Source organism: Zootoca vivipara, chromosome 3 (assembly GCF_965207765.1).
Source record: "Zootoca vivipara chromosome 3, rZooViv2.hap1.1, whole genome shotgun sequence".
In the NCBI taxonomy this organism is placed as follows: domain Eukaryota; kingdom Metazoa; phylum Chordata; class Lepidosauria; order Squamata; family Lacertidae; genus Zootoca; species Zootoca vivipara.
Genome location: NC_142586.1, coordinates 25511539 through 25530383, shown reverse-complemented (window position 1 = coordinate 25530383; position 18845 = coordinate 25511539). Strand labels below are relative to the sequence as shown.

The 18845-nt window shown below is 43.9% G+C and overlaps 1 long non-coding RNA gene across 2 annotated transcripts; it reads left to right on the top strand.

The window, feature by feature from the left end:
• The first annotated feature begins 749 nt into the window (after positions 1 to 749).
• Positions 750 to 17029, top strand: LOC148686189 (uncharacterized). Of its 2 annotated transcripts, none has more exons than XR_015949371.1 (3): positions 750 to 1448; positions 14997 to 15077; positions 16763 to 17029. It is a non-coding gene; the product is annotated as an uncharacterized LOC148686189 (long non-coding RNA). The 2 variants fall into 2 exon arrangements; XR_015949370.1 differs by lacking the exon at positions 750 to 1448 and adding an exon at positions 10763 to 11484.
• The last annotated feature ends 1816 nt before the right edge of the window (positions 17030 to 18845 follow it).

The window sequence follows — 18845 nt, the reverse complement described above, 5'->3', positions numbered from 1 at the left end:
ACCAAGCCAGTTTTTCTTTCCAGGATTAATATGTGAGTCCCTTTTTTCTTTCTTTTTTCTTTTTGCTAAATGCCCTAGCTAGCCTCCATCTGCTTGCTTCAAATTCCCCAGAACCACCCATTACTCTCTGGGCTGTGTGCATGCACTCAGTACAAATCATCTACCGAAGCAATGGAAATCTGAATTTTTTCCCCCTGCTTTGCATAGATTCACCCTCCATAATTTATTTTGGATTTTGCAAATCATGAGGTGGAGTGATGACCTGTCCGGGACACTGAAGCTACTCTTCTCCTCCCAGTCATCTGGATATCTTACTCAGCAAGCCTTCTGACTTTTTGGATTTCAGCAGACATTGCAACGTGGAAGCATATATTCACAGAAGGGCTAGAAACCCGCTACATTAATTTTTTAAAAAAATAAAAAATAAGTTGGGGCCTGTTGAGAACCTGCATCCAGTATAATAGCACCCTACGCTTTTTCCTACAAGCTTGCAAAATTGTGGCTTATACATGAGCCTGATTATTCTGCCCTGTGCATAATCCTCGACTATGAGAGGAGCCCTCAACATCGTGTGTGTGTGTGTGTGTGTGTGTGTGTGTGTGCATGCATCATCATAATTAATAACATCTTCTGAGCATCTCAGTTGGCACGCTCTGCACTGGAAAGGAATTGACTCATGTACTAATATCTCTGGGGGGGTCACTCCACCGGCTGTTCCTTCAGCAGGCCTGGGGCAGCAGGGAAGCACACACCTGCTCTAGATTAGATATGGCTTCAGAATCTGACCCGCTTCCAAAAACCTTTTGGCCTGGGAATCCTGCGTAAGGCGGCCTACTCCAACCAGTCACTTGGTGCTGCATCGGGTAGTGAGGTGTGCATTGAAAAGTTCCCTCTCGCTGTAGATCGGGCTCTGTGTCTCTCTGCCACATAGCTGGTGGCAGCCCCGGAATTGGCAGGGATTGGTGGTGGGGGGGGCACTGTCAAAAGACCTCATTAAGCTGAAAGTTAGTGCTTGGCTACACAGGTTGAAAAATCCCTCACGCATTGTCTTCAGCCTTCTTTGATGCTCCCTGCAAGGAGGGTAGGTCCACCTCAGATAAGTCTCAAGGCTTTGGCAAATGCCCAGCTGTGCTGCTCTCCAACAAGACGTCCTTGTTGTCCAGCTGCCTCGGCATAGACAAATAAATACCTTTCTATTTCGCCGCTGCAGTTTGGAATGGCAACGGTGCAGATGCGACAGAGGAGATGTTTCACGGGCGAGGACAGACACATAACAGCGATCCATTATCTCTCTGCTGCAGCTTTAGGAGTGTGGCAACAGAAGCGCTGAGCAGATGGCGCCTTGGCAAACTCGGGCCGCCTGCATTTGGCAGTCCTTCCTGTTTCAGGGCTTCAGCAGCTATTTTGAACATGTGCGACAACATTGGCTGCTTCTATTCCACAGGAAGGTAAAGGTAGACCAGCTCTTTCTCCTTATGCAACTATCAATCACATTTATGCTCCACTCTTCCACCAAAGATCTCAGAGTAAACTCTCTCTCTCTCTCTCTCTCTCTTTCTCTCTCTCTCTCTCTCTCTCTCTCTCTCTCTCTCTCTCTCTTCTTGTGTGTGCTTCCTATCCAGGTAATTTAAATGGCCAGACCCACTTAAGTCTCCTTCAGATGACCTCTTTTTATTTTTATTCTTTAGCATCCATCCTGATTTGCTTGCACAAAGCTTATGTGGAGGCCAGGTTGGATCCAGGTCTTATTAAGCATCCGCTGTGACTTATTTGTTGGGAGGTTATGCAACAATGATTGTTTGTCCTGCAATGATTGTTTGTGACCAACCTGGACTGGATAAGCGAGGAACCACAAGCAATAAAAACAACAAAAGTGATAGTAGGGGTCTGATCCTACAAAATACTCAAGTAGCCCTTGATATTTATCCTTACTACGGCAAACTTCCCTATTGGAAATCAATTGACAGTGTAAAGAGAAACCTTAAATGTCTGCTTAACATCCAATGTGAAAATTTGAATATGATAAATCTGCTCTGTACGGATTCCCAGCATACCAGGATTATGCTGACATTTTCTGATTCAACTACACCTAAAGAGCTCCTGAAATATAGAGCCCATCTGCTGAATTACAATATAGATGTGAGACGTGTTTTCAAAGACACAGAATGTAAACAACTAATGCCAAAGTTTGAGCGAGCTAGGGCTGAAGTGATTTCACCCCTGCTAGCCTTGCTCCCAGGAAAATCAGAGGATTTCTATATCAGGTTCCTATTGGAAGACCGGTCAAATGCCAGAACACTAGCAGTGGCAAAGTTTTTATCGGTGGTCACAAGAACTAATGTTTCCTATTCCGAATTTGAGTAAGATGTCTGAGTGGTTTGAGGGCGGGGTGTCTCAGCTGTGTATCGCTTGGTAACGAATTGATGGGTCTATGGACCGTAATAAAGATTGTTGTTGTTGTTGTTTGTCCTGCATTTATCTCCATTTGCTTGTAGGGTCTTTGCATATTGTCTTGTTACTCATTGATTCGTTCCAAACTGTTCAATACATTTCCTTGTCACTTTCGAAACTGCAAAAGTTCTTCTTTTAGGGATTTGCTTTCCAAGGTGACATGGCCTTTAACTCATGATAGTTGCAGAAACCTAAATCGACCTTACATTCTCAAATCCCTCCTGCGAAATACCAACAGTCTCCGGAGGCACCCTTAGTTTCAGCAGTACAGGTTCTCTGTGCTCCTTTGCAACAGTCGCTGGGCTCTGACCATAGCTGTCAAGTTTTCTCTTTTCTCGCGAGGAAGCCTACTCAGCATAAGGGAATTTCCCTTGAAAAAAGGGAGAGCTTGACAGTTATGGCTCTGACTGGTCACATGTGTTAGGAATGGGTGTCGGAGAACAGAGGTTGCTTAGAGCAGAAATCAGAATATTCTCTCACATGCTTAACTCACTAAACTGTGTTGTAGCCTGGAATGTGATCACGAGGGGTGGGCAACCCAAAAAACAGCAAATATAATGAGGCTGGGTTGTTGATAGGTCAGCTGGAGGCAACGTTACTTGGGAAGACTTGTCTTTCTAACCTTAAGAGAACCTAGGACAGAGAGTGGCCTTACAAGGGCATGTTTATGGGTTCAAAATCCAGCTGTTGTTATTATTAGATTTATATACCACCCTGCATCATAAGATCTTAGGGTGGTTCACAAAATAAAATACAGAAGAGTTTTTGTTAATAATGATAACAACAACAGCACCAAAAAATAACAACATTCTTCTTCTTCTTCTTCTTCTTCTTCTTCTTCTTCTTCTTCTTCTTCTTCTTCTTCTTCTTCTTCTTCTTCTTCTTCTTCTTCTTCTCCTTCTCCTTCCCCTTCTCCTCCTCCTCCTCCTCCTCCTCCTCCTCCTCCTCCTCCTCCTCCTCCTCCTCCTCCTCCTCCTCCTCCTCCTCCTCCTCCTCTCCTCCTCCTCCTCCTCCTCCTCCTCCTCCTCCTCCTCCTCCTCCTCCTCCTCCTTCTTCTTTGGCTATCACTTGTAGCTGAGTAAGATTGTCTTCCATGAACACAGTTTTAACAGTGAGTCCATAAGTGACTGTGGAGGTCAGTTCTGGATCCACACGTCCTTCCACAGTGGGGACATCGGTTTCCAGGCGGGAGTTGATCATGGTGAGGGTTTGCCAAGCCTATCTTCCTCTTAGCGTGTTTCTCCCTTTCATCTTGAGTTTGAATATCTTCAAAGCCCATGACACCTTTGATAAAGGCTATTCTCCAATTGGAGCGCTCACAAACCAGTGTTTCCCAGTTGTCGGTGTTTATACTACATTTTTAAAGATTTGCCTTGAGAGCGTCTTTAAACCTCTGCCGTTGACCACCAGCATTACGCTTTCCATTTTTAAATTCGGAATAGAGTAGTTGCTTTGGAAGACGATCATCAGGCATCCGCACAACACGACCAGTCCAATGAAGTTGATGTTGAAGAATCATTGCTTTGGCACTGGTGATCTTTGCTTCTTCCAGAACACAACGGCATTTATATCCCACTTTTCTTCCAAGAAGCTCAAGGAAACACATGGTTCCCTTTCCCTATTTTATCCTCACAACAACCCTGTGAGGTAGGTGAGAGACTGTGACTGGCCCAAGGTCACTCTGGGAGCTTCATGGCTGAATGGGGGATTCGAACCCTAGTCTCCCAGGTCCTAGTCTTTCACTCTAACCTCTGCACCACACCAGAGAGTAATGGGTGATTGTGGGGTGATGATGATGATGATTCCTGTCCCCATGAGCTTAATACATGTGCACAGTGCTATTTTTCTAGAAAAAGAGGTGCCGGAACTCACCAAGAATGCCTCCCTTGTTCTCTTATAACGGCTATGGCGCCCACCTGAGAGGTGCTAGAACTGAGTTCCGGTGAGTTCCGGCTGCAAGAATACACACTCACACCCCACTCACACACAATTCTCACTACAGCCACCAAAGACAGCCAACCACACCCTAAGCCACCCCCAACCTCTCTCACCACCAAGGAAATACAACAAGTGAATAGTAATAGAACCCATAATGCTGACACAACCTGCCCCCCCCCCCCCGGGTACTAAGTAGAAAAATAGAAGCATAACCACCCGACCCGACCCCACTCACCATTCCTCCTCCCCTCTCCCCCTTCTTTCCTTCCTAATTGTTTAAACCAGGCATCCCCAAACTTCGGCCCTCCAGATGTTTTGGACTACAATTCCCATCATCCCTGACTACTGGTCCTGTTAGCTAGGGATCATGGGAGTTGTAGGCCAAAACATCTGGAGGGCCGCAGTTTGGGGATGCCTGGTTTAAACCAATTCATGAACCAAAAACTTATACATTGACCACTAATAATGAAACATACATTGTAGATATTTTCCCACATTTATTGTGTTATTTTTGTGATATACAAATGACACGAGAAAACTTGGTGTGCTTATTTGTATAACATTATTCTTGTTTATAAAATCCAAAAAAGAAGGAAGGAATATAATAATAATAATAATAATAATAATAATAATAATTTATTTATACCCCGCCCATCTGGCTGGGTTTCCCCAGCCACTCTGGGCGGCTTCCAACAGAAAAATGAAATAAAATCATCTATTAAACATTAAAAGCCTCCCTAAACAGGGCTGCCTTCAGATGTCTTCTAAAAATCTGGGAGCTGTTTTTCTCTTTGACATCTGATGGGAGGGCGTTCCACAGGGCGGGCGCCACCACCGAGAAGGCCCTCTGCCTGGTTCCCTGCAACTTGGCTTCTTGCAACGAGGGAACTGCCAGAAGGCCCTCTGCGCTGGACCTCAGTGTCTGGGCAGAACGATGGGGGCGGAGATGCTCCTTCAGGTATACTGAACCGAGGCCATTTAGGGCTTTAAAGGTCAGCACCAACACTTTGAACTGTGCTCGGAAACGTACTGGGAGCCAATGTAGATCTTTCAAGACCGGTGTTATGTGGTCTCGGTGGCTTCAAGTCACCAGTCACCAGAAGGAAGGAAAGAAGGAAGGAAGCCCTGCTTGTGCATGCTACTTTTGAGTTGTGATCACCACTCGCTTCGCTTGAGATAATACAACCCGTCTTTTTGAAAATCAAGTTGGTGGTTTGGGGACCAGCAGTAGAAAGGGGCTCTCATGCTTCTTACAGCCGCAAACATGTATAAAGGGGCTGCGTAAGGTACACCCAAATACCACATTTACGTTGCAGTTAAAAAGAGACAGCGAGGAAGGCTGACTGCACTGCAAAACGGAAATCTGGCATTTAAAGGGTGGCGCGTAGCCGGTTCCTGCTGTAATGCAGAATGCTCCATATAAATGGCGAAGCAAAAGACCCCTGTGGCGGATTGTAAGGCAGTAAACCAGGAAACAAATTACTGCTGCTGTTAAAAAAAAACACGAATGGAAGAATACAAACACAGGAGAATGGCAAGGCCCTCCTAAGATAATGTAGATGGCAGCAGGAGTGGCACAATGCAAAATCACTGTAAATACGGTTGCCAGTTGGCCTGGGTTTCAGCCTCTTGGATAGGAGCCCAAACAGGAGTGTGTGCAGCGGGGAGAGGGGCGGCAAATATGTGTATGTACATGAGAGAGGTTCCTTTTAAACAGGTATTCCTTTCTTTTCTGTACAGTGCGATTTTCGAAACTAAAAAAAGAAGCAAGCAGTACTTTGCACACACCCAAAAGCACTTCCCCTCCCCTTTACATGGTGGAAATCGCTCTGAATGTGTTGAGGGGATGCAGTGCCCTTAAATGCAGCCCAAGGAACGGCTCCCAGCTGTGACAAAAGGAAAGGGACTCTGCTCATGTCCAGAGGCATTCAGACCAGGGTGCTGGAATTGTTTTAGAGCACCGGATTTCCCTTTGAAACGCTTGCAGCACCCCCAGATCCCCAGGGACAAAGTGGGCACCAGCAAAAGGGCAGTGGGAACATGCTCAGCGATGCAGTGCTCTGTGTTAAAGTGCTTGGGAAAGAAAAGGGGGCAAACTTCCCTGGAAGTAACAGGGCCCTCGGTAAGAAGGCAGGGGGTCTCTGGTGTCAAACACCCCCCCCCCACTGGAGAGGCCCCTCTTGTCAGCAGTCAGACGCAACCAGCAAACATAAGGTTCCAAATATGAGTTCCGTTTTGAATGTATGTATGTGCCTCTGGTTAAAAGGATTAGCTGGTGGTAATCTAGTTCTGGAGGACATTATCTTAACAAAAAAAAAGAGGAGGGGGTAAATTTGTTTTTTTTAAAAAACCTCTTCAGCTGGACATATTTTTGGCTCCAGTTCATTAGGAGGGCTGCTATTTGTGCGTGCGCATGTGTGCAAATAGGGAGAAGGTAACCTCTTCCATCCATCTATCTCCCCTCAGGAGGCCGCCACATAACTGTCAAAAAATAAGCTTTTATTGTCAGCATCTTCTTAGGCTTCCCTGACTGACAAAAGGCAGGGGCAAGTTGCTGCAAGATTCCGTGGGCTGCGAAGGAATTAAAGACAGTCCAATTATAGCCTTCCAAGGCCCCATAAAATCCTCCCCTTCTTGCCCAGAGCTACTCCTAATTGGGTTTAATTATGAGCCAGTGGTTTCCTTAGAATTAATTGTACAATATTTGTAGTCTGATCCTAATAACGAAGCCGGGTTCATACAGACGCAGCTCTTGATTTACGTTTACAAGCGTGTAAAACATAGAACAGAGGGAGCCCCAGTTTGGGACTTCAAACATTAAATCAGTCCCCCCTTTTTATGCGGAATTCCTACAGGAAGTTCCTAAACCAGTTTTAAATGCCAGGGCCTCAGCCTTGGGACACATGGATGAATAACAAGCAAATACACCTGAGCATGTGCAGAATGTCTTTTTGTCATTCTTAAGTGAACACATTGAGCTCTCCCCTCCCTGATGCAGACCAATGCATAGAAGATAAGGCTATTAATAGCCTTTTAGGAATGTTAGCTAAAATGGAACATCCTCGTTCAGACTAGAGAGGGATGGATGGCTCCCTCCGTTTTGCGTTCTTTCAGTTTCTCATTTCCCCAAACTTAAATTCAGTTTCCCACATTTTTGCAGCAATTTGCATTTTTTAATTTTTTTTTAAAATTGTGAAAATTCTTTGTGCAAATAAACACATTTGGTTACGCACTTTTGACAGATATATGATTTGCATGCGCTTAGTCATAATATAATGAATTTTTGTATGTCTTATTCATGAATACACACATTTTTATGCATTCCATATCCTAATATATACTTTCTTGTATGCATTGCTAGGCTGAAGAACTGCACTGCAAAATTCAAAGAAGTGCAGATTTCAAAGGATGGCTACGTTTTGTTTCACATATTGTTTCAGAAAGCGTGCATTTGCTAAGTTTGCCTTTAAATGCAAACAATATTGAATTTTCCACCCATCCCCAATCGTAGGAAAGGATCCCCCCCCCCGCTTCTTCCTGTTTCTCCTCCTGGATTTATGCTTAAAAGATGGACCAGGTTTAATTAGTAGAATGACATAATCCTCTGTCAGCCTGTAAGCTCTGGGAAAGGAATGGCACTAGGGATTTTGCAAGGCTTAGGTGAAGGAGCCAAGCCACGGTGCGTCTCTTGCTTGTCTCAAATGCACAGCACAGAAGCTTCCAAAGAATGGCCCTCAGAGGCCCTTTAAAACTCCTAGGAAAATTTACTGCCTTGGCGTTGGGCTGGCCCCAGTGTTTACTGTTTGCTTTGCAATCTCCCTCTTCAGAAGAATGCAAGAGGTTGTGTTATAATGGCAAAGAGGGGAATGAGTTACAGAACTGGGGAACTCCTTGGTTTGACTGCCCTCATCTCTGTAATATGAGGGCAGCCAGTCGGGACCAGTTGAGTAGTTGCCATCCTATGTGGAGGCCACATCATGCAACTCCACGCAATTCCATGTCACACCTCCATGGTATGTTTGCCCTGGACCAGGAATGAAGAAGCCTGTTTACGTAGGGCTGCCATATGTCCAGAACTTCCCAGACAAAGCTTAACAACTTTTGTGTCCGGATTTTCACTTTTTTAAATATGGCAACCCTAGCCCATGAATGAATCCACCTGTTCTTCTCTCTCTCTCTCTCTCTCTCTCTCTCTCTCTCTGCTGATCTTGAGCAGCAGAAGTTCATGCACTGAAACAGAAGGGAACTTCCACTTCTGCTTTGCTGCTACAGCCATATTAATGCTGGCCATTTGAAAGTGCTACCCTAGATAGTGTAGCTACCCAGAAGCACCGTGGGACAATGTTAGTCCTGGCTCTTCCTGCCTTCCACACTGAAACAAAATCTCTCTGTGTGTGTGTCTCACTCCCTCCTTTATTTTCCAGAGCCTCTGAAGAGAGTTGCTAGGCTTGTGCTTCAGAAGTGCTCAAACAGACATATGGGCTGCACCTGGCCAGTGCTTGCGATGCCCTTGGAGTCCTGCACGCTCTTGCTGGGGCTCGCAGAAGCCCGGGGAACCCAAGCTCTGTTTATATATTCCCAAAGGCTGTATAAACAGAGAGCTCTCCTCCTTTCCAGCAGTTCGAGGCTGGGCCTTTCCTCCTCCCATTACTTTGGAGGAGCGTTAGATTGTCATGGCTGCTGCCACCTCCTTCACTACTTTTCAAACCTCCAGTCTGATTGGCAAGAGATCTTCTCATACGTGCTTTGGGTCAGGGCAGCCTTTCTCAAAACCGGGTCCCCAGATGTTGTTGGACTACAATTCCCATCATCCCTGACGGCTGGTCCTGCTAGCTAGGGATGATGGGAACTGTAGTCCCAAAACACCTGGGGGCCGAAGCTTGGGAAAAGTCTGGGTTAGGAGAATGTGCCAATGTTGGTTTCTCCCAGGGCTTGTGCACATGGACCTTTTGCGCCACCCTTTCCAGGTACAGGTCTGGGCTTAAAAGCTGTGTATCCACGAGATTTCATTGCACTGCATTGCATTTCACTTTTATTTCGTATACTGCCTTTCTTTATTTGCTATGCGCAAGGCAGCTTACAGCAACAGAACGTAAGACAAAGAACACACACCTTAAATTAATCTGATCCCATACCAAAAGTCACAATAAAACGTAACTTTGAAATGGGTAGGCTTATAGCAAATAAAGTAACATCCAATAGTGTATTAGAATATAACAGCACACCATAAAATTAACTCTCACAACATCAGCAGATAATAATCAGAAATTCATCCTTAACAATTACAATAAATAGTTACTAAACTGTGATCAATAAAAATAACTGGAAGTCACACTGCGTAAAATACCACAATATATACAAAACCATGTAAGAGGATCAAGCTGAGAAACAGAAGGCATACAACTTATAAAATTATTCTTTAAAAAAAATCCCTGAACTACATGAAAACCCACTCTTTAGCGTTCAATCAGAACAAACATCCATCCAGGTCTTCTGTGGATTGTCGTTTGCTCCAACTGAGCTTTAGAAAGTGGGTTTTCATGGGGAAAATTCCAGGACATGAAAAGGGTGATTGGACATGGAGCTTTAAAGCACAGACTACCTGGAAAGAGCAGAGGAAAGGTAAATGGGGATAAGCCTTTAGTTTCTCTTTTTTCCCCATCTTAAGTTTGGTTCTCTACATTTCCACATACGTTTGCTGTTGTTGGTTTTTTTGGGTGGGAGAAAGTCCTCATGAAAATTCATTAGCATTTCAGTGCAAATTTCTCTGAATATATACATTTTTGAAAAGCAATTTTTCCTAATGTAATGCCTTTCTGTATGCTACTGTCACTAATAAATCTGTTCATTTGCACATTTGACCGCAGTATATGCATTTTTGTACCCATCACTTGGCTGGGAAAGCGCATTGCAAAATTCGAAGAATTGTGGATTTCAAAGGATGGCTTTGTTGGAGTTCACGTATTGTTTAGGAAAATAGGATTTCAGTAACTTCACCTTTAAATGTGAACCGGATCAAGTTTCTCTGCCATCCTGTGTTTTCCTACTGTTGTCCTTGTATGCTTAGAGCTATGTCTCTAGTCTCTCAACTAAAAACACAGAGCCAGTGTAGTTTAGTGGTAACAGTGTCAGACTTGAACCTGTACACCCAGGCTTCAAATCTCCATTTGGCCAGGAAGCTCACTGGGTGATCTTGGGCCAATCACTGACTCTCATTCTAACCCACTGTAGAGGGTTCTTGTGAGGCTAATGTTAAGAAAACAAACTTGCGCTAGCAATTAAGATAATATCCTTCTGTAATAGCAGGTCTCTGATTTTAAAATTGTATACAGTTTTATGTACAATTGTCGTAAACCACTCTGTTTTTTTTAAAAAAAATGAAAAGCGGCATATAAATATTTCTATAAACTAATAAATAAAGTGGAGGTGGGCAGAGTACACCGATGTACGCCAAACTTGGGCAGAGCTGTAAGTGCAATAAGGAGTAAAAGGATCATAAGTCTTCAGCACAAACCACAACTCTGATGAGAATGATGAACAGATGGCTTTATCTTGCATCGTCATTTTTCTTTTGGCCAAGTTCAAGCTGAAAACCCTTCCTAAGGACCCCATCCTTTTTATCTGCAATTGCTTAATAGGGTGGTTTTATGAACTCTGCTGGAGAAAGGCCAGTCTAGTCTAGGGAGATGTTCGCGACCTCTTTGACGGAGCCTTCGCTTCTCACAGGATGTATTGTTTCCAGAAGCCATTTTTGCTCCATTTGTCTCAACGTTCTGCTGTTCATGCTGTGAGCTCTTCTGGAAAAAATAAATAACAGGTCTCTGTGTCTCCTCTACCTGTATCCTTTGCCTGTGAGCAGCTTTGCAAAAAAAAGAGGAAAGGTGGGGGAAGGCAATTTACAGCCTCTCCTATACGTTTGCGATACAAAAATCTATCTAATTTTATTAAGGTTAATTTGACCCCGCAATCGACACAAGACTCCTACCAACGAAGGAGACACATTTCTGGGGATCATTCTTTACAGATGCATGCAGAAATCCTATTGTACTGCTGAAGTCCCGTGGTGCTTTTGAGAAACACAATACACGTACGCAGGTGGGCTTCTGACATTTTTTGTTGTTTGTACCAATAGGTGGCAGTGTTTTCCCTACTGTTTAAAGCCTTTCTAGCATACTTGCAGCAAATGCTATTGTGTGACCATTGAAGGCACTGTTTGACCCTTTGACATTTTTGGTCACCATGACTCATAAAGCTGTGATCCAGCACTTTGCTTCAGGTGTTACACTGCAGAAGCAAACACAAGTCAATCCCACCTTTGACTGCTTGCAGGTGCTTCTTGTAATATTCGCTGGCAAAACTTGCACAAAAACCTTGTTTCCAAAATGGAAGGTTTTCCACTATTATATTTTTTCTGTGGGGAATCTTCCAGTTTTTGAAATACATTGTATCATAAAACCCCTCAGCAGCGCAAGGAATGAACACAACACGAATCAGGTCGGGCAACTGGAACTGATAGAAACCTAGTCAGATCTAAAATATTTTGCCCCAACGAGACATAGAATAGAATAGAATCATAGAATCGTAGAGTTGGAAGAGACCACAAGGGCCATCCAGTCCAACCCCCTGCCAAGCAGGAAACACCATCAAAGCATTCTTGACATATGCCTGTCAAGCCTCTGCTTAAAGACCTCCAAAGAAGGAGACTCCACCACACTCCTTGGTAGCAAATTCCACTGCCGAACAGCTCTTACTGTCAGGAAGTTCTTCCTAATGTTTAGGTGGAATCTTCTTTCTTGTAGTTTGAATCCATTGCTCCGTGTCCGCTTCTCTGGAGCAGCAGAAAACAACCTTTCACCCTCCTCTATATGACATCCTTTTATATATTTGAACATGGCTATCATGTGTACATTTATGTGCACAGCTCTTTAGTATGTTAATAGTTTTCTGCCTTTTCTTCTTGGAATCGAAATAACGTAATGGAAGTATATGCTACTGAGACTTAAAATATTTGCTCGTATTGTAATGAAAATAGTCCAGCTCCTAATTTAAATGTAATATTTAAAGTGCACTTTATTGAATTCCTCTCTCCCCACTCAAAGATTTTAGATAGTTACTTTTGGCTGTTAGAAAACCCAAATGTTTCAGGTGATCTTGAGATAATTTTAAAAAGTTTTTTTTTAATGTAAGAAAAGCAGACATACCCAATTAGATCCACATCAACAATGTTGTCCTAATATTGCATATGCTCCTCTTTGTGCAGGTAGCACATAATCCAAGGCCACTCAATTTTATAGCTGAGTTATGGAGGAATGTGACAAAAAAGACACAGACCTAGATGGTGAAATGTGTGCATGTTGTACCAGGGTATGCATGCAAAAACCTAAATGAGAAAAAGGCACCTGAGATGTATCCTCACACTTGGAATCACTCATAAATAGGTAAGGTAAAGGTAAAGGACCCCTGGATGGTTAAGTCCAGTCAAAGGCGACTATGGGGTTGTGGCACCCATCTCACTTTCAGATCGAGGGAGCCAGTATTTGTCACAGACAACTTTCTGGGTCATGTGGCCAACATGACTAAACTGCTTCTGGTGCAACTGGACACCGTGACAGAAGTCAGAGTGCACAGAAACACTGTTTACCTTCCCACCAGAGCAGTATCTATTTATCTACTTGCACTGGTGTGCTTTCGAACTGGTAGGTTGGCAGGAGCTGGGGCAGAACAACGTGTCACAGGGATTCAAACCGCCAACCTGATTGGCAGGCTTAAAAGGCTCAGTGGTTTAGACCACTGCGCCACCCGCGTCCCCACTCATAAATAAGCATGCACTAAACGACTTCATGTTTTCCCCTCTCTTCGTTCCACGGCAAATAAAACATGGCCTCATTTTGCAATTCTTGCATGTGAACTATTCCTGCAAGAATGTCTTGCCAGCTGATTTTCAAGCTGTGGTTCCTCAAGAACCACAGCCACACAGGAGGCCTGCCTTTCGACATCTTCATGGGGCTTTTGGAAGTGTGCGGCTATTTGGATCACCACTGGATGACACTGTTGCTCTGTAGAGCAGAACTAAGGGGCTCACTTTGCTAATGAAACTTGGGAAAAGAAGATCAAAAAGGGGAAGAAGATGTGAGAGGTTTTTCTTCCAAATGCTTAGTAGATTGTCTGTCTTGCTCTCTCCAGTTATTCTTTCCAGTTGCATCCGAAGGCATCTTTGCTAGTTAAAAGCTGTTTCCTTTTTGCATGGCGCTTGGGTATGCCTTCAGATATGGCTGGGATTCTATTGACTCGGTTTTCCAGAACAAGAGGAGGGGAAAAGGGGAAGAAAAAAAAAGCCCAACCATATATAGTAACTTCATATGTCGCACAGGGCGGCTTTCCTTACAACATCACTTAGAAGATTAAAAATAAATTGAAGCATATGTCACTTCAAAGAGGGCAAAAAAAGGACATCTGCATGATTTGGGTGCATTAATAAGAAAGATCTGCTGCGCCTTGATTTGAACTGCATGGGCAAAGATGAGATTGGTGAGCTTGCGAATGGAATGTATTTTAAAAGATTTCTTTTTTTAACGAAAAAGAGTCTCAGGCTGGGTTGGATGAAGCAGGAGGGGGTGGGGGAGCTGACTCGGAGTTCTGACATATTGTTGGTAAATTGAGCTTTCGCCCTTTTAACTTGAAGAGTTTACAATGGGGAAAAAAAATTAAAGCAACTGAGCTCCAAATATCTAAGGCTGCATTTCACTGGTGTAAGCAAGAACAGCTCTTCAGCCTCAGGCAAGCTTTATCAACCATGACCATCTGGGGCTTGCTTCCTTTGGCTCAGCATGATTATGGAGGTAGCGGCCTATAGACTCTGAAATGAAATGAACAACCATCTCTCTCTCTCTCTCTCTCTCTCTCTCTCTCTCTCTCTCTCTCTCTCTCTCTCTCTCTCTCTCTCTCTCTCTCTCTCTCTCCTCTTCCTTCTCCTAAGGCTCTGCCTCAAAAACCACTCCTTTCCTTTTCATCTCACATCAAACACAACTGCATTTCCATCATCATATCAAAACGGACCCTTAAGACAAAAATAAAATAAAATAAAAAGGGGGGGCAGGATTTTGAAAGAAGAACATTTCAAATGCTCCACCAACACTGCACAATTTTGCACTAGTCCAGCCTCACTTGCTGTCTCTGGCTGAGAGCCAAAGAAGTACTTCAGGGGTGCCCAAGGGGACTGGGCATTCCCAGTGACTCCCCTGCCCTCCCTCCCTCCCTTCACTTTGAACGGTAGGACTTCATGCTATTACATAAGATTTAAAAGCTTCATTCTCAAAGTCCCCTCAGTTTCAAAAGTGATTTGCTCTCTATTGGACGAGGGGGGTGTTGTTTTTCGAACATCAAGCTCAGGAGTCACATTGTGCATGTAGTTCATTAGATCCTGACCCGTATCTCTGCACACAAACATGCACACACACACACACACACACACACACACACACACACACACACACACAAATAATAATAATATACCAGAAGTTTTTCCGGGGGGGGGTGCAGGGGTACACATACCCCTAGACAATCTAATGGGAGAATAAACTTTTGCTTTTTAATTGTTTCTTTTCTAGCACGGTGAATCGTCACTTCCGTTGCTACCCCCGATGGCGGCCTCTTTTCCTGTCACAGTGTTTCATGAGTCTCAGACAGAAGTAAGTGTTTAATGTGTGAAGTAGGAGTTGGAATCTAGCGTGGTGATTGGTCAGTTTCGTTGTTATTTACTGTATTTATTTTTCCTGATTTGAACTATAAAATGGTGATTTTCTTGAGTCGAAATGAGAGTACCCCTAAACATTTTTTAAGGAAAAAAAAGCACTGCCAGAAGTACAGACACACATTATTATTAATATTTATTTATACAGTGGTGCCTCGACTTACGAATTTAATCCGTTCTGAAGGCACCTTCATAGGTCGAAAAATTTGTAAGTCGAAAAGCGCCATTGGAAACGTGATTTCCCATAGGAATGCATTGGAAACGGAAAAATTCGTAAGTCGAAGCAACCCCATCTAAAAATTCGTAAGTCAAAAAAACCCTATCTAAAACCGCCGTGGTTTCTGTTCGGATGTCAAGAAATTCGTAAGCGTGCGACCATTTGCCCCACTCGTAAGTCGAAAAATTCGGTTGTCGAGTCGTTCGTAAGTCGAGGTACCACTGTATATGTGTTTTAGGAAAAATGCATATAAAATGTGCATTTTAGTAGGAAATGGGTACATAATGCTTCTTTAGGGGGAAAGCATACATTTGAAATTGATTTTTTTGTTTGCTGATTTCTTTAATATATATATATATATATATATATATATATATATATATATATATATATATATTGCAGCTTTATGATTGAACACTCATGAAACTGCCATGGATTTAGGATTGAAAGATGGGTGGGGTATATATAAATTATTATTATTATTATTAAACACATGCAATATACATATTGACCAGAAATAGGTTGACCTGTCTATTTCTGAAAAGGGCTTTTCGTATTGCTATTCAGCTGATAGGTCCAAAATGAACATACAGCAGGCATACATCTGGAGGGCCTGAGTTTGCCTGTGCCTGAAACACAGCCTTCGATCTTTCAAGATAGTGATTTTCCTTGCAAGGTTGCTAGATGGTGCTAAAGACTGCTGAATATTTCACTTGTTTGCTTATTTATTTGGAAGGATACTATGCTCGGCTGTGATTAGAATGAGCTGACATTATTTATACATTTATTTCAGCTATTTATTTCTTAAATTTCTAAACTGCTCTTCAAGGATTACGGGGTGGTTTACAATAGAAAAACGCAAAAATACATAACTAGGCAACAACCAAAAACAATGCTCCCCACAGTTTAAGGTTGCTTAATTAGCCAAAGGCATGGGAGAAAAGAAAAGTTTTTGCCTGGCACCTAAAGATATGCAATGAAGGTGCCAGGCGAGCCTCCCTGGGGAGAGCATTCCGCAAATACGGAGCCACTGCAGAAAAGGCCTATTCTTGGGTTGCCACCCTCCAGACCTCTTTTGGAAGAGGCACACATAGAATGGCCTCAGATGATGATCACAGGGTCCAGGTAGGTTCGTACTGTGTGTGGAGAGACGGTTTTTGAGGTATTGTGGTCCTGAGCTCTCCCAGCAGATGTCAAGGCAATAAGCAACTATTTTACTTTTAGAAGACAACTGAAGGCGGCCCTGTTTAGGGAAGTTTTTAATGTTTGATGCTGTACTGTTTTTAATATTCAGTTGAAAGCCGCTCAGAGTGGCTGGAGAAACCCAGCCAGATGGGCCGGGTATAAATAAATTATTATTATTATTATTATTATTATTATTATTATTATTATTATTAGCTTTATAGGTCAAAACCAGCACTTTGAATTGGGCCCAGAAACTAGTTGGCAGCCAGTGTGGTCGGGTCAGAATTGGCATTATATGCTCAAAACGTCTTGCCCCTGGCTGCTGAATTCTGCACCCGGTGAAGTTTCTGAACCATCTTCAGAGGCAGCCCTACATGGTGCTGTTCAGAACTCCTGATACTACAAAATTTACAAGGTTGCATCATGGATCGTGGAACTACATTGCTGAATGGCTTTAGGAATGGAGAGTCATGGAAGATTTGCAGCTAATTTGGGTTTGGTTAAGAGGAGAGCTGTACCTGGTTTGGTTCTTCCTTGGGTTTGGTTAAGAGGAGAGCTGTACCTGGTTTCAACAACATATTCTTCTGACTACAGGTAGGTAGCCGTGTTGGTCTGGATCGAAGTAAAATAAAAAAAAATTCCTTCAGTAGCACCTTAAAGACCAACTAAGTTTTTATTTTGGTATGAGCTTTCGTGTGCATGCAAGCTCATACCAAAATAAAAACTTAGTTGGTCTTTAAGGTGCTACTGAAGGAATTTTTTTTTATTATATTCTTCTGAGAGTGCCCTTAATAGGAACATCTCTGCTAGTGTTGGTAGATGGAGAGATGAAACAACTGCATTAAAAATGTCCCTGCTAATTTACCCTGCTTCAGACCAATTACTGGGTGGCATCCAGACTAAGTCAACAGGTCTTTGCTGACATTGAAATCAACGAAACTTAGGGATAATGAATTTATTCTAGGGCTTTTCCCATGTATGTCCCTTATTCCATGTCATAGACTCATGTCAAGTTTGTGGTCTACCAAGACTCCTAAATCCTTTTCACATGTACCGCTCTCAAGCCAGGTGTCCCCCATCCTGTATTTGTGCCTTTTTTTTTTTTGCCCAAGTGTAGTACTTTACATTTCTCCCTGTTAAAATTAATCTTGTTTGTGTTGGCCCAGTTCTCTAATCTGTTAAGGTCATTTTGAAGAGTGATCCTGTCCTCTGGGGTATTAGCCACCCCTCCCAATTTGGTGTCATCTGCAAACCTGCTCAGGATGCCCTCAAGCCCATCATCCAAGTCATTGATAAAGATGTTGAATAAGACTGGGCCCAAGACAGAACCCTGTGGCACCCCACTAGTCACTTCTCTCCAGGATGAAGAGGAGCCATTGATGAGCACCCTTTGGGTTTGGTCAGCCAGCCAGTTACAAATCCACTGAATGGTAGCATTGTCTAGCCCACATTTTACCAGCTTCTTTACAAGAATATCATGGGGCACCTTGTCAAAGGCCTTGCTCAGGGAATCTCAGCTAGGAGAACCTAAACCGGTGTAACTTATGCTGGTATAACACCCCCCCAGGGGTATTCTGTGGGTGAGGGGGCCGGACAGGTCAAGGAGAGACTCAAACCCTCTTTCAGCTTGGTCATATGAGCTGGCAACCCAGTGGATCCTATCCAGCAAAGAGAATGGTTTAAGTCAAATCCAGGCTTCCTCAACCTCGGCCCTCCAGATGTTTTGAGACTACAATTCCCTTCATCCTTGACCACTGGGTCCTGCTAGCTAGGGATCATGGGAGTTGTAGGTCAAAAACATCTGGAGGGCCAAGGTTGAGGAAGCCTGGTCAAATCCCTCCTTAACAGAGTTTGGAATAGGGGTAACTATAGTTGGGATTGCTCTGTTGGTCTAGAACAGGGGTCCCCAGACTGCGGCCCGGGGGCCGGATGCGGCCCAATTGGCCTGCCAATCCGGCCCGCGCCGCCGCCGCCCTCTCTAATGGCGCGCAGCGCGGCAGCGCTCTTCCAGGTCGGGAAAAAAGCGCCGAAAATCCTTTGTGCGCATGCGTATGGGCCTCTCCCGACCCAGAAGAGGTCATTTCTGGTGCACTTCCGGGTCGGGGGAGGCCCATACGCATGCGCACAATGGATTTTCGGCGTTTTCCACCCTGGAAGCGTGCCGCCGCGCCAGTAAGCGCCCGTGCACAGGCGCGCGCTCCCCTGTCCTCCGGCCCGCCGCGCGATCGGCGCGGTGGGAACCGGCCCAAACGCTGGTAAGTTTGGGGACCCCTGGTCTAGAAGATCCAACTCAACAATGGATTC